Raw genomic sequence first — 18,536 nt, 5'->3', positions numbered from 1 at the left:
CAGGGGAAGGTCAAAGGGCATTTGTCATAAACACGAACAGAACAGTCGTCTGTTAGGTCTTCCCTGACACTACCCCCCCTACCCCGTACCCTCCGTCATGTAACAGGTTGACCCTCCTAGCTCAGTGGCCCGAGTGCTGGGATTACAAGGCTGTTTTTTGGTTGTTTTTTTTTTTTTTGAGACAGGGTTTCTCTGCTTATCTTTAGCTGTCCTGGACCTCACGCTGTAGACCAGGCTGGCCTTGAACTTAGAGATCTGCCTTCTTCTGCCTCCCGAGTGCTCAGATTACAGGCATGCATTACCCCCCTGGCTCTTTTTTTTTGAGCCCGGTTTTTTTTTTCTGTGTACCCCTGGGTGTCCCTTTTTTTTTTTTTTTTTTTTTTTTTTTTTTTTTTTTTTTTTTAGCAGGGTCTCTGGTAACCAAAGCTGGCCTCAAATATGCTGTATGACAGAAGATGGCTCTGTACTTAAGCTGTTACTATTCCTGGGGAGATGTGAACCCCAAATAGGGAAACTGATGACAGACCAAAGTCTGACCTTGTGAATCAATGAGTTTTACCACAGTGACACATAAGTATGGGTAAGGGGTTACCTACAGGAGCAGAAATGACTCAAAGACAACTGCATCACCAAAGCCCTCCCCGACATGGTGACAGCTCACAAAGCTGAGAATCTACAGCAGTTACACAGCCTGCAGGAGCTCAATGAAGCAGAGTGTCCTTTCTGGGGACTCAGTTAATTGCTTGGCTGGCATCTTAGTCACTGATGCAAAGAGACACCTCCTCTGAAAGGCAACTCGTACGAAAGAAAGCATTTAACTGGGGATGGCTTCCAGTTTCAGAAGCTTAGTCTATTAGCATCATAGTGGGAAGCTTGGCATGGCTGGAGAAGTAGCTGAGAGCTACTTCATGATCCACAAGCAGAGAGAAATACTGGGCCTGGCTTTTGAAACTTCAAAGCCCACTCTCCGGAGACACATTTCCTCCAACTAAGACATACCTACTCCAGCAAGGCCTAATTCTTCTCAAAATACTTCTCAAACAATTCCACTCCTTGATGGCTAAACATTTAAATATATGAGTCTATGGGGGCCATTCCCATTCAACCACCACAGCTGGTCTCTGCTTCTTCCAGAAGGTTTGGTCTGAGCGTCTTCAAAGCAGTTCAACCTGTCTCAGAGCCTTATGTGCAGAGTGGCTTGTCTAATAGTAACTCTCAAGTAAGCAGTCTTAACTGCTTACATATTCCTATAAGGAGGAAGAAGCCTAAAGAATCTGGTCAGTTTTAGGGACTTCCTGAAACTGACTTGTTTACTTGCTTCCCAGCAGGATACATTGTTTAGCCTCTTTAGGCCATCCTATTGTTTCACTTCCTTGTAAACATCCAGGCCTAACACATCCCAATTTTCACTTCCCTTTTACATCCTATGTCTTAAGGAGTTTCCTTCCCGAGAGGGGAAAGTTTTAATCACAAGGGAAACTATTCCACAACTTCTGATCCTCCTTCTCTCTATTTTCTAAGAATTGGCATTACAGGAGTGGGTCGGCATGCCGGGTGTATGTGGTGCTGGGGATAGAAACCAGGGCTTCCTGCATGCTAGGCAAACACTCTACCATCTGAACCTTAAATCTTCTTCCGGCTTCCTCTCCTTCTCTATGTCCCACATAAACATCACCTTCTGCTCCCTAGGTCGGTCCCCACTTTATCTCCACATGTGTTCTTTGTCATAACTGTCCCTCTCCACCCCTGCCACCCCACACCACATCAACTTTCTTTTCCTTCGGCACTATGCTCCAATCTAAGCAGATAAAGCCCTGGGTTTTGCATCACCCGGTATTCCAGGAGCAGCAGATACACTTCATACAGTCGGGGGCGATTGACTCTCAATTCCAGGAGGTTCAGACAGCTCTGACAAAGTCTCTGAACCACTGGCTCCATATAGACAGGCTAGGGAATCAACAGTTACCCCAACATTCTATCGAGCCCAGTGGTCTAGGCTTTCCCGGCCACCTCTTGCCCACAGAATGTCCTTTCTGAAATTTGGGACACAACGCCAACCCCAGTTTTCTCAGATTTCCCTGAAGTCCCTTAGATCATTCAGTTGAGGGAAAGGAGAATCCAGCCTAGACTGTCTGGCCTTGAGCTCAATATGTCCCTGAGGACCACGTTGAACTCATTATCCCCCTGCCTCCACCATGCCTTGCTCACTGATGGCTTTTGAACACCACCCTTTCATGCTCCACTGGCTGGGCACTCTTCTGCTTGAGAAAGGTCTAATCATTCAGGAAGTTCCTCTAAGAACCAGCAGCTTGTCATCTGTCTTTCCAGATTCATCTATGGGTCCTTTGTGTCTCTCTGAAAAATGACTGTTTTATGTGTTTAGGCATTTTTGTTTGCAGGTATACCTGTCTGTGGAGCGCTCGACTGTAATGAAGGTAGTCCCACAGAGGCCGGAAGAGGGGACTGAAGGTACATATAGTTGTGAGCCACCATGTGGGTGCTGGGAATTGAACCGGGGTCCTTTGGAAGAATGGCCAGTGCTCTTAACCAATAAACCATCTCCCCTCCCTTCTCTATGTCTTTTGACTGACGACACACTTGGGTTCCGCGTCTGTCTTGCTTCTACTTTTTCTATAGCTGTTCACATCTCGTGAATGAACGCCACAGACTTCCTGTCAAGAAAATATCTGGGCCAGAAACACACACACCTCCATCCTCACCCCCACCCCCACCCCGAGTTCTGCCTCCTTCTCCACCCACTGTTGCCTAAGCAGGGAGACCACAGGCCCAGATTCTCAACTCTGGGACAGAGGTCAAGCCTCAGCAGGTCCCATGAACTTCTGACCCGTACGGGTGCCTTTCCACCAGTTACCACCCTGCCAACCTTGGCTGCTGTTCCCGTGTTCTGGTCTGCTCCTGACCAGGTGGTAAGCCTGGAAAACCAGGAAGGATTGGGAGGTACAGGTGGAGAAGGAAAAATCCAGACTGAGGGGTGGGGTGGGGTGGGGTGGGGTTCTTACTGATTTCCAGGTCAGCCTCACACCCTTTTTTTTTTTTTTTTAACAAGCCTCTAGTCTGTTAAAACCAAGAAACCTCCTACCTCCATGAAGAGTTCCACCCTTATTCAGTGAACATATCTTCCCTGCAGCTGCTGGAAGCCGTTCTGACTTCTTCATGCCTGCATGAGGGTTGGGTTTTTGTTTGTTTGTTTGTTTGTTTGTTTGTTGTGTGTGTGTGTTTTTTCCATTGCTGGGACTTGAACTCAGAGCCTCCTGAGTACTTCAAAAGTGCTCAGACACAGAGCCACACCACCAGCCTACATAGTATTAAGAGACTTTATTTATTCTTATTTGGAACATGGAGGGTATGTGCCACAGTGTGCCTGTGGAGGTCAGAGGTCAACTTTCCAGAGTCAGTTCTTTCTTATTGTATCTGCATTGTGTCCAGTCCTGGGGGATCAAAAGTAGTTTGTCAGGCTTGGATGCAAGCACCTTTCCCTGCTGAGCCATCTCACCAGCCCAGAAGTATTTATATAGAGACCCTTGGTTTGTTTCCCAGCTCTGACTAAGAACAGAAGGCTGTGGGATATGGGGTCTGTATCTATCTAATCTCATCTGCTAGGAAGGCTGAGGAGAGAGAATCAACCTTTGAGACCAGCCTGGACAATTTAGCAAAACTCTATGCTCACACCTGTGACAGGAATCTCCAACGAAGCCACACCCGCCAAACCTTCCCAAACAGTTCCACCAAATGGGGACAGAGTATTCAAATATATGAGCCTATGGGGGGCATTCTCATGCAAACCACATACAGGTTTAAGAATCAGAGCAGCTGGCCTCAAGGCTTGGTTACCATCACTCTCGAGGCTTTGCCAACCTATAGCTGATCCATAAGACTGACTTATCCAGCATGGAGGCTGGAACCCGGGTGGCTTCCTAACCTTGGACAGGCTAACTCATGTTCTCCAGCCTCAGTTTCTCCCCTGTAGAATGGAGGTGACCATCCACTTATATAGTAGGGTTGCTGTGAGGCCAGAATGAGCATGGATTTGTCTGTACATGTGTGTGCATACACATGCACATATAACCATACACTTGTGCATGAACACAAACATGTGTATGCTGTTTAGACCACAGTGAATGCAGTTGTTCTGTGGTATTCAAGAAGGCCTGGTTCCACGATTACTTCCCTGAAGACACCAAACTTCACAGATACTCCAGTCCTGTATATAAGACGGGGCAGACTGTGGTGATGTACATCTCCTGGATACTCAGAAAGCTGGGGCAAGAGGTTGGTGTAAGCCCAGGAGTTCAATGTCAGCCTGGGCAAAATGGCATGAGACTGTCTTACAGATTGACAGATGGGATATTCAACAGGTGGCTGTCTACCCTTGGGACTGGTCAGCGCCTTGTGTCAGTACTGAGGTGGGGTAAGGTTGGCTCTCCTGGAAGGAGTTTCATCCTTAGGGAAAACCAAAATTCTAGCACCTGTGCCTGCACCAGGCACCCAGACATCTCCATTGGCAGTGGACTCTGGGCTAGCTCACGAGTGCTTTCCCACAGATGAACAAACAAAAGTAGCCCAAAGCCTACAATTTTCACTTTGTCCGTTATTTCCATTTTGTTACCCAAATCCAAGTCACAGATAGGTAAAAGGACAGCCTTGGTGCTGAGGTCAAGGGTCACTGTTATATGTGACATGCACCTCCACCGTCCCACCCCCACACACCCTCTACCCACCACCAACCCCCTCACTCTCCCACTCTGAGAATGCAGTCTCCAAACTTAGACCCCAGCTGCCGGTGCTATTTAATGAGATTGTGGACCTTTGAGGGGCGCCTGGAAGGGGGCATATGCCTTTGGTGTCTTCTTCCTGGTCCTCACGTTGATGGAGGAGCTTCCGCAGACGGTTCCCATACTGTTACTGTTTTACATGTATAGGCATTTTTGTTTGCATGTATAGCTATCTGTGGAGCACTTGACCGTAATGAAGGTAGTGCCACAGAGGCCTTCCCACCGTGATGTAGTGAAGTTCCCCGAATCTGTGAGCTGAGGTGAGCCTGTCCTCCCTCTGGGTGTCTCTGTTGGTTATTTGGTTGGTCACGGTGTTAAGTGAAGTCAGTAATATGGAACCCAGGTGCTGAAAGGGAAACTGCAGTGCAGGCTATGTGTGGAACGGGAAGGCTGGTTTTAGGCCTTTGGTGCTGCATCATGGGAATGCATCGTCTTACCTTTCTGCTCAGTGACAACTCAGGTAGAGCCATGCTCATTGGCACATTAGAAATGGCTGCGGCGTGAAGTGAGAATTTTGGTTTCTTTTTTTAAAAAAAAAAACAGTTATGTTATGTGAATATGTTTTTGCTTTAATCCCAGATGTGGGATGGGAGCTGCTTCACAGCAGGTGACTATGATCTATCCCATGAACTAGGAGAGGTGTGATCTTTTGCCCAGCAGCAGATAGTTTACGTTTGGAATTTTGGGAACTTTTGAGAGGGTGTAAATTCGAGAACCCCAAGAGGGGCCGTGGGTGCACCCTCAGAGCAGGCGGCTGCTGGTTCCTGCTGCTGTGGTTTGACAAGTGGTTTGAGCCAAGAGATAAGAAGAAGAAGTCGGAGATGTTCTGATGAAGAAGTCTGGGTTTCCCCCAGGAACCTGACACCCCTAAGCAGTAGGAGATAGTCTGAAGAGTTCTGTGCCCCTTTCTCCTCTAACCCTCTGTCTATCCTACCTGCTGTTGGGGGTTTAGAGGGAATGAGGACTGTATTAGTCAGGGTTAGCCACAGAACTTATGGAATGTCTATGTATATTAAGGGAATTTATTTGAATGACTTACAGTTTGTAGTCCAACTAACCCAACAACGGGCAGCTGTGAATGGGCAGTTCAAGGTTCTAGTAGTTGCTCAATCCCATGAGGCTAGGTATTTCAGCTGATCTTCTGTGTAAGTTGGAATCCTGAAGAGGTAGGTTCCAACAGATGTGCTGGCAAGTAAGTGCAAGCAGGTGAAGAAGAACAAACACTTCCTTTTTCTGCTCTTTATGTAGGCCTCCAGGAGAAGATATAAAGGTGTGTACTATCACGCTTCGATTTGGAACTTGCTCTGTCCCAGACTGGCCTTTAACTCAGAGATCTGTTTGCCTCTGTCTCCTAGAATTAAAGGGATGTACTACCTTGCCTGGGCCTAAGCTTTTTTTTTTTTTTTTTTTGGTTTGGTTTTTTGAGACAGGGTTTCTCTGTGTAGCCCTGGCTGTCCTGGAACTCACTCTGTAGACCAGGCTAGCCTCGAACTCTCGAACTCAGAAATCCGCCTGCCTCTGCCTCCCAAGTGCTGGGATTAAAGGCGTGCGCCACCACCGCCCGGCGGGCCTAAGCTTTTCATGGCCACCATGCCTCAAGATCTAGATCACAGGTGTGGCCTCCATTTCTGGATTATAGTTCATCCCAGATATAATTAAGTTTACCACCAGGAATAGCCATCACAAGGGTGGGATAAGGGTTGGAAGGGCGGTAGATATAAGAACGGAAGAAAGAGCAAAAAACGTGCAAACAGTATTTCCCTACCATTGTCCGCTCATCAGATATGCTCGGCCTTTCTTCTGCAAGGGAGGCCATCTTGAGTGCTGGAGACATGAGTGAGCAAGACAGGCCTTGAGCAAGCGGACAGACAGACTGGGTGGCAATAAGAACTATCTGGTGTGGGCTGGGAAGGGGTGCTCAAGTGGCGGCGGATGTTGAGGAGAGTGTCTAGGTCTAGACTAGCTAGACAGATCCTGCATCAATAGGCTTTCCCCACATTGAGGGGGAAGAAGGGGCTGCGAAGGCTGAGCCGGGGCCTGGACTGTCTGCCCACTTTCTAGACCTGGAGAAGGGCTCAGAAAAGCAAACTGGAACGTGTGACCCCTTGAAGAGTTGACCATCCTCCATGTTCACTCCATGTCATATCTTCTTTTCTGCTCTTGATGAGTCTTGATAGGCTGCAGCAGCCAATCACACTCCGCAGTTCCCTCTTCCCAGCCAATCACAGTCCGCCGCTCCCTCATCTCAGCCAATCACAGTCTGCAGGTCCCTCTTCTCAGCCAATCACAGTCCGCCGCTCCCTCTTCCCAGCCAATCACAGTCCGCAGCCCCTCTGATAACAGTCCACACAGAGCTTCAGTGTGTAACTCGGTATGCATCAGTGACAGCTGCAGCAAGGTAAGACACAAGCCAGTAACTCAGAGCTAGTTATGGCAGTACAGGTCTGCTGTCCTCAGGCTGAGGCAGGAGGATCAGGCCAGTATGAGTTACATAGTGAGACCCTTTCTGAAAAGGAGGAAGGGAGAGACAGAGGGAAGAAGAGAAAGGAGAAAAAGTAAGGAGGAAAGACCCCCTCCCCCGGCCAGTCCAAGAGCTGGGTCTCTTAGTGGCCTGTAAGCTGAGCCTTCCCCACAGCGACTCCATCTTCAATTTAACCGCTCCTCTTGGGAAGCCACCAACGGGCTCCGGTCAGGAAGCATCACCTGATGAAGCAGCAGGATTTCCAGGCACTCCACACACCAGCCGTGCCAGGTCCTCGTTTCCAACATCTTGAGAGTGGTATCCATCCCTCTCCATGGTACAGACATGGCCGCATCATCCTTCTGATGTTTGGGCCCAGATCTTAAGAGGCACTGTTCACTCTTCTCTTAATCTAACATTAATCCCATCAGCTCTAAGAGGCACATCTTGTGTCTGGCCACTAGGCTGCACTTCCAAGGTCACTAGGTTGTCAGCGTTAGCTCTTACTTGTGCTGCTTAGGGTCTTCCTATGTGGTCCCTTGCTTTACGGCTTCCCCCTCTGGTCCTTCCCCCACAGAGCTGCAGAACATTCCTTTAAAAAGGCAACTTGAGCCGGGCGGTGGTGGCGCACGCCTTTAATCCCAGCACTTGGGAGGCAGAGACAGGCAGATTTCTGAGTTCGAGGCCAGCCTGGTCTACAGAGTGAGTTCCAGGACAGCCAGGGCTACACAGAGAAACCCTGTCTCGAAAAACAAACAAACAAATCAACAAACAAACAAATAAAAAGGCAACTTGAGACTCCTTTCTGTGAGAGATACAATTTAACAGCTTTAAATGAAAATTTCCAGTTAGGTGTGGTGGTGCACACCTGAAATTCTTGCACATAGGAGCCCGAGAAAGAATTACTGTGAGTTCAAGAACCTGGACTACACAGCAAGTGCCAGGCCAGGTAGGGATAGACTAGCAGAGCCTATATTAACAATAACAACAAAGAACAACAAAGTAACAGGTGGGTAGGGTGTGTACCTATTTGACCCAATAGATTGACATCTGCCGATTATTTCATGTTGGACTTTCACACATAGTCAAACAAGTATGTCCATCATGGTATGTTTGGTTCTTTTGCAATTTTGTGACACTAAAAGATTACAAGTAGGTATGAACACTAGCACTTCCATGAACACTATGGCATAGAACATTAATTACATTGTATCCTTTTAGTCTCTCACTATTTCCCAGAATCCTCTCTTTCTGCCAGTGTCCCACCTCCTATTTCCTGCCTCAGCTCATTGGCCCTCAGCGTTTTTATTGACAGGTGATGCTTATAAGACATTCTCTCTACAGTGTGTCATTGTCGGTGGACTTTGAGGTCTCAGATGCTCAAGCCGCACCCAGTGTGACAGTCCTCTTCCTGTTCCCTGTGGATCCAGATGTAGAATTCTCAACTATCTCTCCAGCACCATGTCTGCCTGCATACTGTCATGCTTCCCACCATGACGATAATGGGCTAAACCTCTGAACTGTAAACCAGCCCCAATTAAATGTTTTTCTTTATAAGAGTTACTGTGGTCAGGGTCTCCCCTCACAGCAATAAAAACCCTAAGTAAGACAGTCTCTTGTGTTAGGGAAAACATAGTAACTGGCGGTTCAGTTTACGGCTGCAGGAGACTGTGGCTTGCTTATACCACAGCAGGAAGCAGTAAAGGGCCTGGAAGAGACACTGGGTTATCATTCTTAGAGGTCAACCCTAGTGGCATGTCGTTATAAACCATGATCCCCCATCTTGGATGTTCCACAACCCCCAACACAGCACTTCTCACTGAAGACCAAGTACACAGCACTCCTCACTGAGGACCAAGTACCACAGCACTCCTCACTGAGGACCAAGTACACAGCACTCCTCACTGAGGACCAAGTACCACAGCACTCCTCACTGAGGACCAAGTACAACAGCACTCCTCACTGAGGACCAAGTACAACAGCACTCCTCACTGAGGACCAAGTACACAGCACTCCTCGCTGAGGACCAAGTACTCGAACACATCAGCCCAGAAGGGACAGTTCACATTCGAATGATCTTAGAGGATGTGAGGTAGGAGCTAGAAGCTGTCTGGGGACATTCAGAGCACAGGGACAGAAAGAGTGAGCCATGCTCTGTCCAAAGCAGCCAGGGAGACCAGAGTAGTCATGAGGAGCCTGCATAAGGGCCGAGACATGAGAAAGAGGTCCAGCAGTCGGCAGGACCCAGGTCCCGTGGACCCCTAAGCCTTGTCAGGATGACGTAGAATGCTGCCCAGGGAGTGAGGAGGAAGCAGAGGTGGATTCAGTTTGGTGAATGGAAGAGGATTGTGGGAAAGGAGACTCAGTAACCGCTCTCAGCAGCAGTGGAAAGTCTGAGAAGGGACACTGAGTGTCTACCTGCAAGGAACACTCACCTTTCCCTGCAGATGCGTTGCTGCTATGAAGAAAGCTTTGAGCTGGAGACATAGATCTGATGTGGCACGCTTGTCTATGACGGAGGAGCTCTGACCACACTCCCCAAACACTGCAGGAACACAGAAAAAAAGATGATTATCCCAAGGGTAGGGCTGGAGAGATGGCTCAGCCATAAAGAGCACAGACTGCTCTTCTAAAGGACCTGAGTCCAGTTCCCAGCACCTACGGGACAGCTCACAGACACCTGTAACTCCAGGACCAGGGGATGTGCGGGGCGCGCACATGTAGTCTCGCCGGCGAAACCATACACACACACGAACACACACACACACTAGAATCCTTCCGTAGAAACACTTTTATTTCCCAAAACCAAAATGGTGGTAGAAGAAAACCAAGAAGACCAAGAAGGTGTGGGAAAGCACTGCTTATATACCCCAGAGCGGGGTATTCACCCCCTGATTGGCTGCTTACTCGTAGCGCGCCAAACGCCGTGGGATGGGCTTAGCTTTGGCGGGCTTACCATGGCACATGCGCAGTTTACTTGGTACTAGGAAGAGTTACGGGCGACAGCGCCACCTAGCGATGGCGGACTTTGTCAGCTCTCGTCGCGGCTCCCAACAAGGGGATCTGATGTCTTCTGGCCTCCAAGGGCTCCATCCATGCATCTGGTTCACAGATATACATGCAGGCACACGTTCATATGCATAAAATTTTTAAATCTTTTTTTTTTAAATTTCTGTAAAAGTGAGGTCTGGTTCTACCTCCCAGTCCATGCTCCCCAAAATAAGATCAAATTATATTTAAAAATACCTTGGTCATATAGCTAGATGCTTCTCTGACTAGATCATAACTTAAAATAGCCCGTGTATTCTAATTTACATTCTTCCATGTGGCTGGTTGCCTGTGCTCAGGTACTGTCTGTCTGTCTGTCTGTCTGTCTCCTCACATCTTCTCAGGCAAATCTGCTGTGCCTCGCACTATCCCAGAATCCCTTTGGCCTAATGGACGTGCCACCTCCTATTTCCTGCCTAAGCTATAGGCCATCAGATTTATTATTGACAGGTGCCACATTCATACAGACATATTTTCTCTACAGGTTTGTTTGTTTGTTTTCGTTTTTTGAGACAAGGTTTGCTATGTAGCTCTGGCTGTCCTGGAACTCACTCTGTAGACTAGGCTGGCCTCGAATACAGTGATCCACCTGCCTCTGTCTCCCAAATGCTTGGATTAAAGGCATGTGCCACTATTGCCCAGAACATTTTTTTTTTAGGAAAAAAATTCTGAGAATACATTTATGCATGTATAAGATATACCCTAACCCCTGCAAGGAGCTGGAGAGATGAGATGGCTCAAAAACTAAGAACTCAGACCTGAGTTCAGTTCTTAGCATCCACAATTAATTAATTTCCTGTTAATCTAGCTCCAGGGTAACAAAACACGCTTTTTTGGCCTCCAAGGACACCTATGTCCATGTACATATACATACACACACAAAAGTAGCTTGCCCCCCCCCCCGAAAGTTAATATAAACACACCCACTGAAGTTAAAGGCAAGCAGAAATACCCACAGTGAATATCTTAGTCAGGGTTTCTATTGCCGTGATAAACACCATGACCAAAAGCAACTTGGGGAGGAAGGGGTTAATTTGCTTTGCATGTCCATGTCACAGGTCATCTCTGAAGGAAGTCAGGACAGGAACTCAAGGCAGGAACTGAAGGATGGAGGATGTGGAGGAGTGCTCCTTACTGGCTTGGTCAGTCAGCTTTCTGATAACACCCTGAGACATGGACCAACAGTAGGCTGGGCCTCTCATGTCAGTGGTTAATCATTAGAATGTCCTCACAGAGTTGCCAACAGGCCCACGAAGGCATTTTCTCAATTGAGATTCCTCTTCCCACATGCTGATACAAACTAACCTGTTGTAGAAAACATTTCATCTCAATCCAGGGTTTCCACTCTACCTTTGACCATTTAGTTTCTGGATAAAACACCCACACAACTTTTATATTTGCAATGAGCCTTAAACAGCAGTAGAGCTGGGCAGCTGCCGACCCTCTATGCAATTAGACTCTACTCTTCTACTGTAACCCGAGTTATTGCTTATGTATTACTATGTTTCATCTGGGCTGCTCTGAACTCCAATTGGCCAGCCCTCAGGGCCATGTTTTCATGACTCCTAACCCACGGTGTCTTTCTCCTCTCTCCCTTCTTCTTTCTCTCCTGGTTCGGGAACCCTAAACCCCTCCTACATCTCTTCTGCCCAACTATTGGCTGTCGGCATCTTTATTCACCAATCAGAAATAACTTGAGGGCAAGGTCTCATAATGCCACTTGAGTCTATGTGCAGACTCTCTCATCTCTGGGGCAACCAGGTCTTGGGTGCCTGCACTTGGTATTCCAATACATAGCAACAGACCAAACCTCAACACCAACCAGCACAGCTAGTGTTATCAGTTCATATAGGGTAAAAACCTAAAACCCGGCAGCTCCAACCAATTAGAAAGTGTCTCTTACCCTCAATGGCCAGTCAAAGCTACAGCAATAGCCAAAAGCAGGGAAAGGCTATTTGTTCAGTGTGGCTACACTGGGAAGAGGAATATAGAAGTCCGGTGATGTCCAAGTCCATTTTCTTGGGAGTCTTCGTGAAATTTAGGTTTAAATAAAGGGACAAAGGTCTGCATAACTAAGCAGTCTTGGTTCAGAGTGTAATCCTGTCCATTACTGATCCATCACTGTCTGGCGCCACCTCCCCTACAAAGTTCTCTGACAAAGGGTTAGAGCTGTGTGACATCCTTTCAGGGGACACAAGCGTTCCCTCCAGCAGCAGCAGACTTCATTCAACCTTTTCCTAGCATGAGACACCTACAAAAATTCCAGACACCCCCACTCCTCATTCCTCTACCCTATTCTCTATATCCACAACCTCCATCCCCCCCCCCCAAATTCCCCCCCCCCCCCAGTCCCCCCCCCCTCCATTCCTATTTCCCCAAACCAAAGCCTTGAAATGATTGAACCTCTGTTTTTCTGTGCAACCTATAACCTTAAGGGCAAATGGTTCTGTACTGCCTGCTCCGGGAAAGGCAATTATGCCTTTGTTTCAGGAGGTCATTAGGAGTGTTAGCATACAGGCTGAAGGCTATTCTGCTGGCCTGCCTTTGGGGACCTAGCAATTGTTAACCATCATTGCCTACCTCAGCTGCCACTTGTACCAGTGTGGGCTGCATATAAGAGAAAACTCTAGCTCTCCTTCTCTCTTTCCACCGGACAGATCTCTCTCTCCCTGTCTGTCCTTCCCCTCCTCCCTTCTTTGCCGTCATGGCTCTGCTCCCCTCTGTCTGCCTGTCTACATGTTTATTCCTCCGCCTCATCCTCTTTTCCAGGCCCTGACTCCCCTGCCTTCCCCCAGTAAACCCCCTTTATACCTGATCTGTTGCATGCAGAATTTCTCAGGGGCACATCTGGGCACAGCCACCATGATACCCCCTTCCCAGACTATATTTCATAACGATAGCTAACTTGTTACGCTTAAGTTCCTTCCCTGTAACCCCGCCTATTTTATCTGCCAAATCTCACATCTGGAAAGCCCTTTACCCCTGAGCTATAAAAACCTTGTTTCCCTCACATCCAGGGCTCTCTTTCTACAATCCTGACTTGTGAGACTAGCCTGCCCCAGTGCACCTCTAAAATAAAGCTTGCTTGAACTAGATGATCATGGACTTGGTCTTTCTCCTTGAAATTTTCAGGCTTAACACTGCCATGGTCAGCCAGCCACACACCACACATTGTCCAGACGTGCTCCCCTCACCCACGTTGTCTGCTGAATAAACTGAGTCCATTGTACATATGGAAGAAAGAGGGCTTAGCCACCAGCCTCACGGGAGCTGCATCTCATGGGCGGAGTAGCTTATAAGCGCTGCCCATGATACAATGTAGCGGCGTCTCTGTTCTGTTTAAGTCCTGTGCCGACTGCTAATGGATGGATAACTCTGGGAAGTGCATACCTTCTTAGCTTATCATAGCAGGGCAGGCCTACAGTGCTGACTCTTAATGGCAGCAAAGGAAGCCAAGTTTGGCTCATTTAGGGCCTTTATGATAAGACATTGAGTGGCTTGGATACTGTCCAAGGAATAGAGGAGGCTGAGCAGCCAGGGCCAGATGAACAGTCTTCTCACCAGCACAGTCCAGTGAAGACCTCCATATACACCTGTATTTGGACATGAAGCTGCAGGGCCACATGTCACGTAGTTCTTGCTTTCCCTTTCTTGTGCCGTGAACTTCGGATGCAGACTTTGACTCTGCAGTTTGATAAAAACCAGCGATCCTGGAGAAAAAGGTCCAGAATCCTTAGCTTCCCTGATGGGAGATGGGCTCTGTCTGCTGCTCAGATCCGTGCCCTGATTGTTCCCTACACAAGTGATGCAGGTACTAGACTCCGTCAAAAGTTGGAAGAGGGGAGTGTCTATCTAGAAACCTTTGGACACATCGGAACTGCTGTGCTTTGAATGCGGAATATCCTCAGACTTGTGTGTTTATTATGTGTTTGGGTGTTTTGCCTACATGTATGTTGTCCCGTGTGCATGTAGTGTCCATGGTAGCCAGAAAATGGTGTCAAGTTCCCTGGAACTGGAGTTACAGAAGGTTGTGAGCCACCACGTGGTTGCTGGGAACTGAACCTGGGTTCTCCGAAACAGCAACAAGTGTTCTTAATAACTGAGCCATCTCTCCATCCCCTACTTCCCTTTTTTCAAATGCTCAGTTTGTAGGGGAAAAAAAAACCTGATAACTGCTAAAAGGGGGTTACCAAACCACACAGTTATTAAACGTCTTAACGGGAAGTAAGGGAGGAGCTGCGTTGCTTGCAATATGTTAATCGTTCTAAGATTCTACTTGGTTTGGGAACTGTCAGGACCTGGGAACAGACTATGGATTTAAAACCTGGGTCTCCTAGTTTGTCTCAGTCAGACATCACTCTGCAAAAGCAATGGGAGTCCAGGCTCAGATGCCCCGAGGCCTGCTGTTAGGGAGCTGATGTGAGCGAGCGAGCGGTAGCTCTGGTCCAGCCAGCCGGGAGCGCCACTAGATACTCATGGAGATGGTACATGGCCAAGAGGCAAATTACAGCAGAACTCTATTCTTCTGAAGAAATTGCTCTTGAAAACCAACTCCCTTCTTCCCAATAAATGTTTTATACCATGGAGTTTCAGTTTGCTTTGTGGGGAAAGAAATTTAACTCAGGATCTTATACATGCTAGGCAAATACTCAACCATTGAGTCAGACCCCAGCCCCTCACTGGGGGAGTCTAAGCAGGGGCTCTACCACTGAGCCACGCCCCCAGCCCCTCACTGGGGGATTCTAGGCAGGTGAGCCACACCCCAGCCCCTCACTGGGGGGAAATTCTTCCTCTTTGCTGATTGTGACAGAGGTGTTGTCATGCTCAGTGATGTAACCCTTATTCCAGATAACCTCCCAAACACCTGTGTTTTCAAAGAACATGCGGCTCTCACCACCACCCCCACCCCCGCCTCACTATCTAGTCTAACTTGGTCAGTGTTCTGTTTTCTTTCTGTTGCTATGATAAACACTCTGACCAGAAGCATCTTAGAGGAGGAAAAGTTTATTTTTATTATCACAGTCCATCCTTGAGGCAAATCAGAACAATGAAGGAAGGTTGGCTCACTCAGAGACTCAGCCACCTGCTTAAGAAGACAGCCCTGGGATGTCACTGGACCTGAAGCCTCTAGTCTCTGTGAGCACTGTACCTATACACACAAACCCCTTCCCCATACTAAATAAATAAATAAATAAATAAATAAATAAAACTGCTTAAAACTCTGATTAAAAAAAAAATCCAAGTGTGTGTTCACACCTGTTATCCCAGCATTTAAGATGTAGGGAAGGCGGATCAGAATTCAGGGCAATCTTTGCCTACATAGGGAGCTCAAGGGCAGCCTGGGTTACATAACACTGCTGATGCATATTTAACATACCAAATCGTACCTGGCATCTTGGTTTCCCCAGCATCCCTCAGTCCCTACCTGTTACAGGTTACAGCTGGCACACCCTGCCTTCTACCCTGAACTGTCTCGCCCAGGGTCCGGGCTTCCCTCCCCCCAGAAGCTCTTTCCTATATAATCTAAACATTTTGGTCTCTCCAGTCTTTTCTCTCTCCCTATGTGCACATGCTCTTTCTCTTTCTCTTCCCCCCCTCCTCTGCCTCTCTCCCCATGGCGACTTCCCTGGCCTTGGGATCAGTGAACCCACCTGAGGGCTGCTCCCCCTATAAACCTGCCTTTATATACTCCAGTCTGGCTTGAGTTGGCTCATTTCACCAGGGGAGAATAATGTATTAGAGACCCTGTCTAAAATAAGTACATACATATCCCAGGTATGGTGCTAAATGCCTTTGATCTCATTACTGGGGAGGCAGAGGTTGGCAGATCTTTGATTTGAAGGCCAGCCTGTGCTACATAGTGAGACCACGTCAAAAGAAAAAGAGAGATAGAGATAGAGAGAAAGGATATATATATGGAGGGAGAGAGAGAGAGGGAGAGAGAGAGAGAGAGAGAGAGAGAGAGAGAGAGGTTAGACCTGAGGGGAAGAACTGACCAGCTGGCTGCCTCTTCCCCAAGTCGGAACTTCAGGGGGCACTCCTCACTGACTTTTAAGGTCCCTTTTATGGGGAAGGTTAGGAATGGTAGAAAAACAGCTATTGAGATAATTGGGCAGAAGAGTGGGGGGACTGACGCAAGTCTCAGGGTTGCCTGTGGCGTGGGTAAGTGTGGAAAATGCTTCAGTGGGAAGGGAGGCATCAAGGTACCTCATAAGACACATCTTCGTAAGACAAAAGGTAAAGGGGTGGGTGTACATTACGGGGTCACAAGTTTAGCACAGGTTGAGAAACGGTTTGCAGGCTACTTCGGCTTAGGAAACAGAAACTCATTCTTGTAATGTGTGGAAACTTAGTAACCATGTAGGACAATGTGGCTCCTGGTTTGGTTTAACAAAAGCCAAAAGCAACTCAGGGAACAACAACAAACTCCATAGTTTGCGATGAATGGAGAGAAGAAAGGCCTTTCGAGGGAACTCCAGGGTTTCAGGAAAACTGTCAGCCCAACCAGGGGATCTGGAACAGACTGAAAGAGCCCAGTCTTTCACCAAACTCTTGCAAGTCAAATAAGAAAAAGCAATTACAGGAGGAAATGCAAATGATGCCCATAATTATGCAAATAATTCCTCCCAGGGCTCATTATCGCTGCAAATCAGACCCAGGCCTGAGTGAAAGCTGGTAGCTCTCTACCACCCAGCTGTAACCCAGATCTCCACCTTTCTCAGGGAGATGAGAATTAGAATAATGAAGAGTAACGGTTTTATGGGTCTGCTTGTCTGGGCTATTATGCCTGCCTATATCCTTGGCGTTTCCATGAGGATATTGTAGAACAAGATTTACACCGGCCAGTGGTGTGTTGCAGTGTGGGTGAACTTCATCCAGTCAGTTAAAGGCCAAGAGGACAAAAGGCTGACCTCCTCCATCAAGGACTTCAACAGCAGAAGGCATTGCGATGTCAACCACAACTCCAGCTCTTTCCGGTTTCCCCCTAGTCATCTTTGCACCCATAGCAGTGAGCATGTGTCCTGTTTCTCTGGAGAATCCTAACACCCGAAATTACTAGATTTTAAGTGTCAAGTTTAAAAGCTGCTGACTATACAATATTTTCTCTTGTCAGCAGAGTTGCAGGGGCTTCTCGAACCGTGTGGGAGGGGAGGGGCTGATTCTGCTGCAGAAAGATCAGTATTTCAAATTCATGCAGCGTTTCTAGTTGGAGAGTATGGGGTCTCAAACCTGGGACAAGTGGCTGAGATGCCTGGTTAACAAATCAAAGCCGACCTGGCTGCCAGCTTCTGCCAGCATCCCTCAGTCCCTGGTGGCAAAGAAACCACAGCTGGTCTTAGCTGCTGTAAGCTTCCACGTTCAGTGAGAAGAGTCACAACACACAAATGAATACACAGGGTGTGTAGGGTGTGGCTGACATACCCTGGCCCCACCTAAACTTCTCCAGATGAGGGGCTGGCCTACCCTTCCCTTTTCTCATATAATCCAGCCATTTTGGTTATCTGCCTTTTTTGGACTAGTCTTTACCCTCCTGGTCTTTAGGCTCCACTCCTTTCTCCACTCTCTACACCTGGGTCAGAGTCCTGTCCACTCTGGACTCTCCCACATGTCTGCCTCTGGCTATGCTCTCCCTCATATCCACAATAAACTCTCTCCACCATACCTCTGAGCAGTCATGTTTTTCCTTTTTTATCTATTTTTTCATTCAGAGAGATGACTCAAAGATTAAGAGGATCTTAGATTGTCCGCTGACCTCTACACCTCTACATGTACACACACACACACACGCACACACACAGAGAGAGAGAGAGACAGACAGACAGACAGACAGACACATGCAAGCATGAGCACAACATCATGAGGCTGTGTCTCCAAACAATAAAAATCAGTGCTGGTTCTGGTACCGAGGGATGCCCATGGAGAAAAGGTGGTAAAGAAACCACAGCTGGTCTTAGCTGCTGTAAGCTTCCACGTTCAGTGAGAAGAGTCACAACACACAAATGAATACACAGATGTAAATCCCAGTCACAATACAAGGTGAAACCACATCAAAGAGAAAGGACATTTGAGGTTAGGCAAGGAGGGACAGCACTACCTCTCCACAGAGGTTCACTCAGAGGTGAACCCAGCAGATAACGTGGGGTGCAAGCATTGTGGAGATTGTGTGCTTGTCATTTGCAGGAAATACAAATGCTGTGTGTCTTCTATCTTATCTGGAGTCGAGATCTTAATAG

The sequence above is a fragment of the Grammomys surdaster genome, unplaced genomic scaffold, assembly GCF_004785775.1.
Source record: "Grammomys surdaster isolate TR1022 unplaced genomic scaffold, NIH_TR_1.0 125671, whole genome shotgun sequence".
Lineage (NCBI taxonomy): Eukaryota > Metazoa > Chordata > Mammalia > Rodentia > Muridae > Grammomys > Grammomys surdaster.
Note: the sequence above shows the minus strand (reverse complement) of the source record.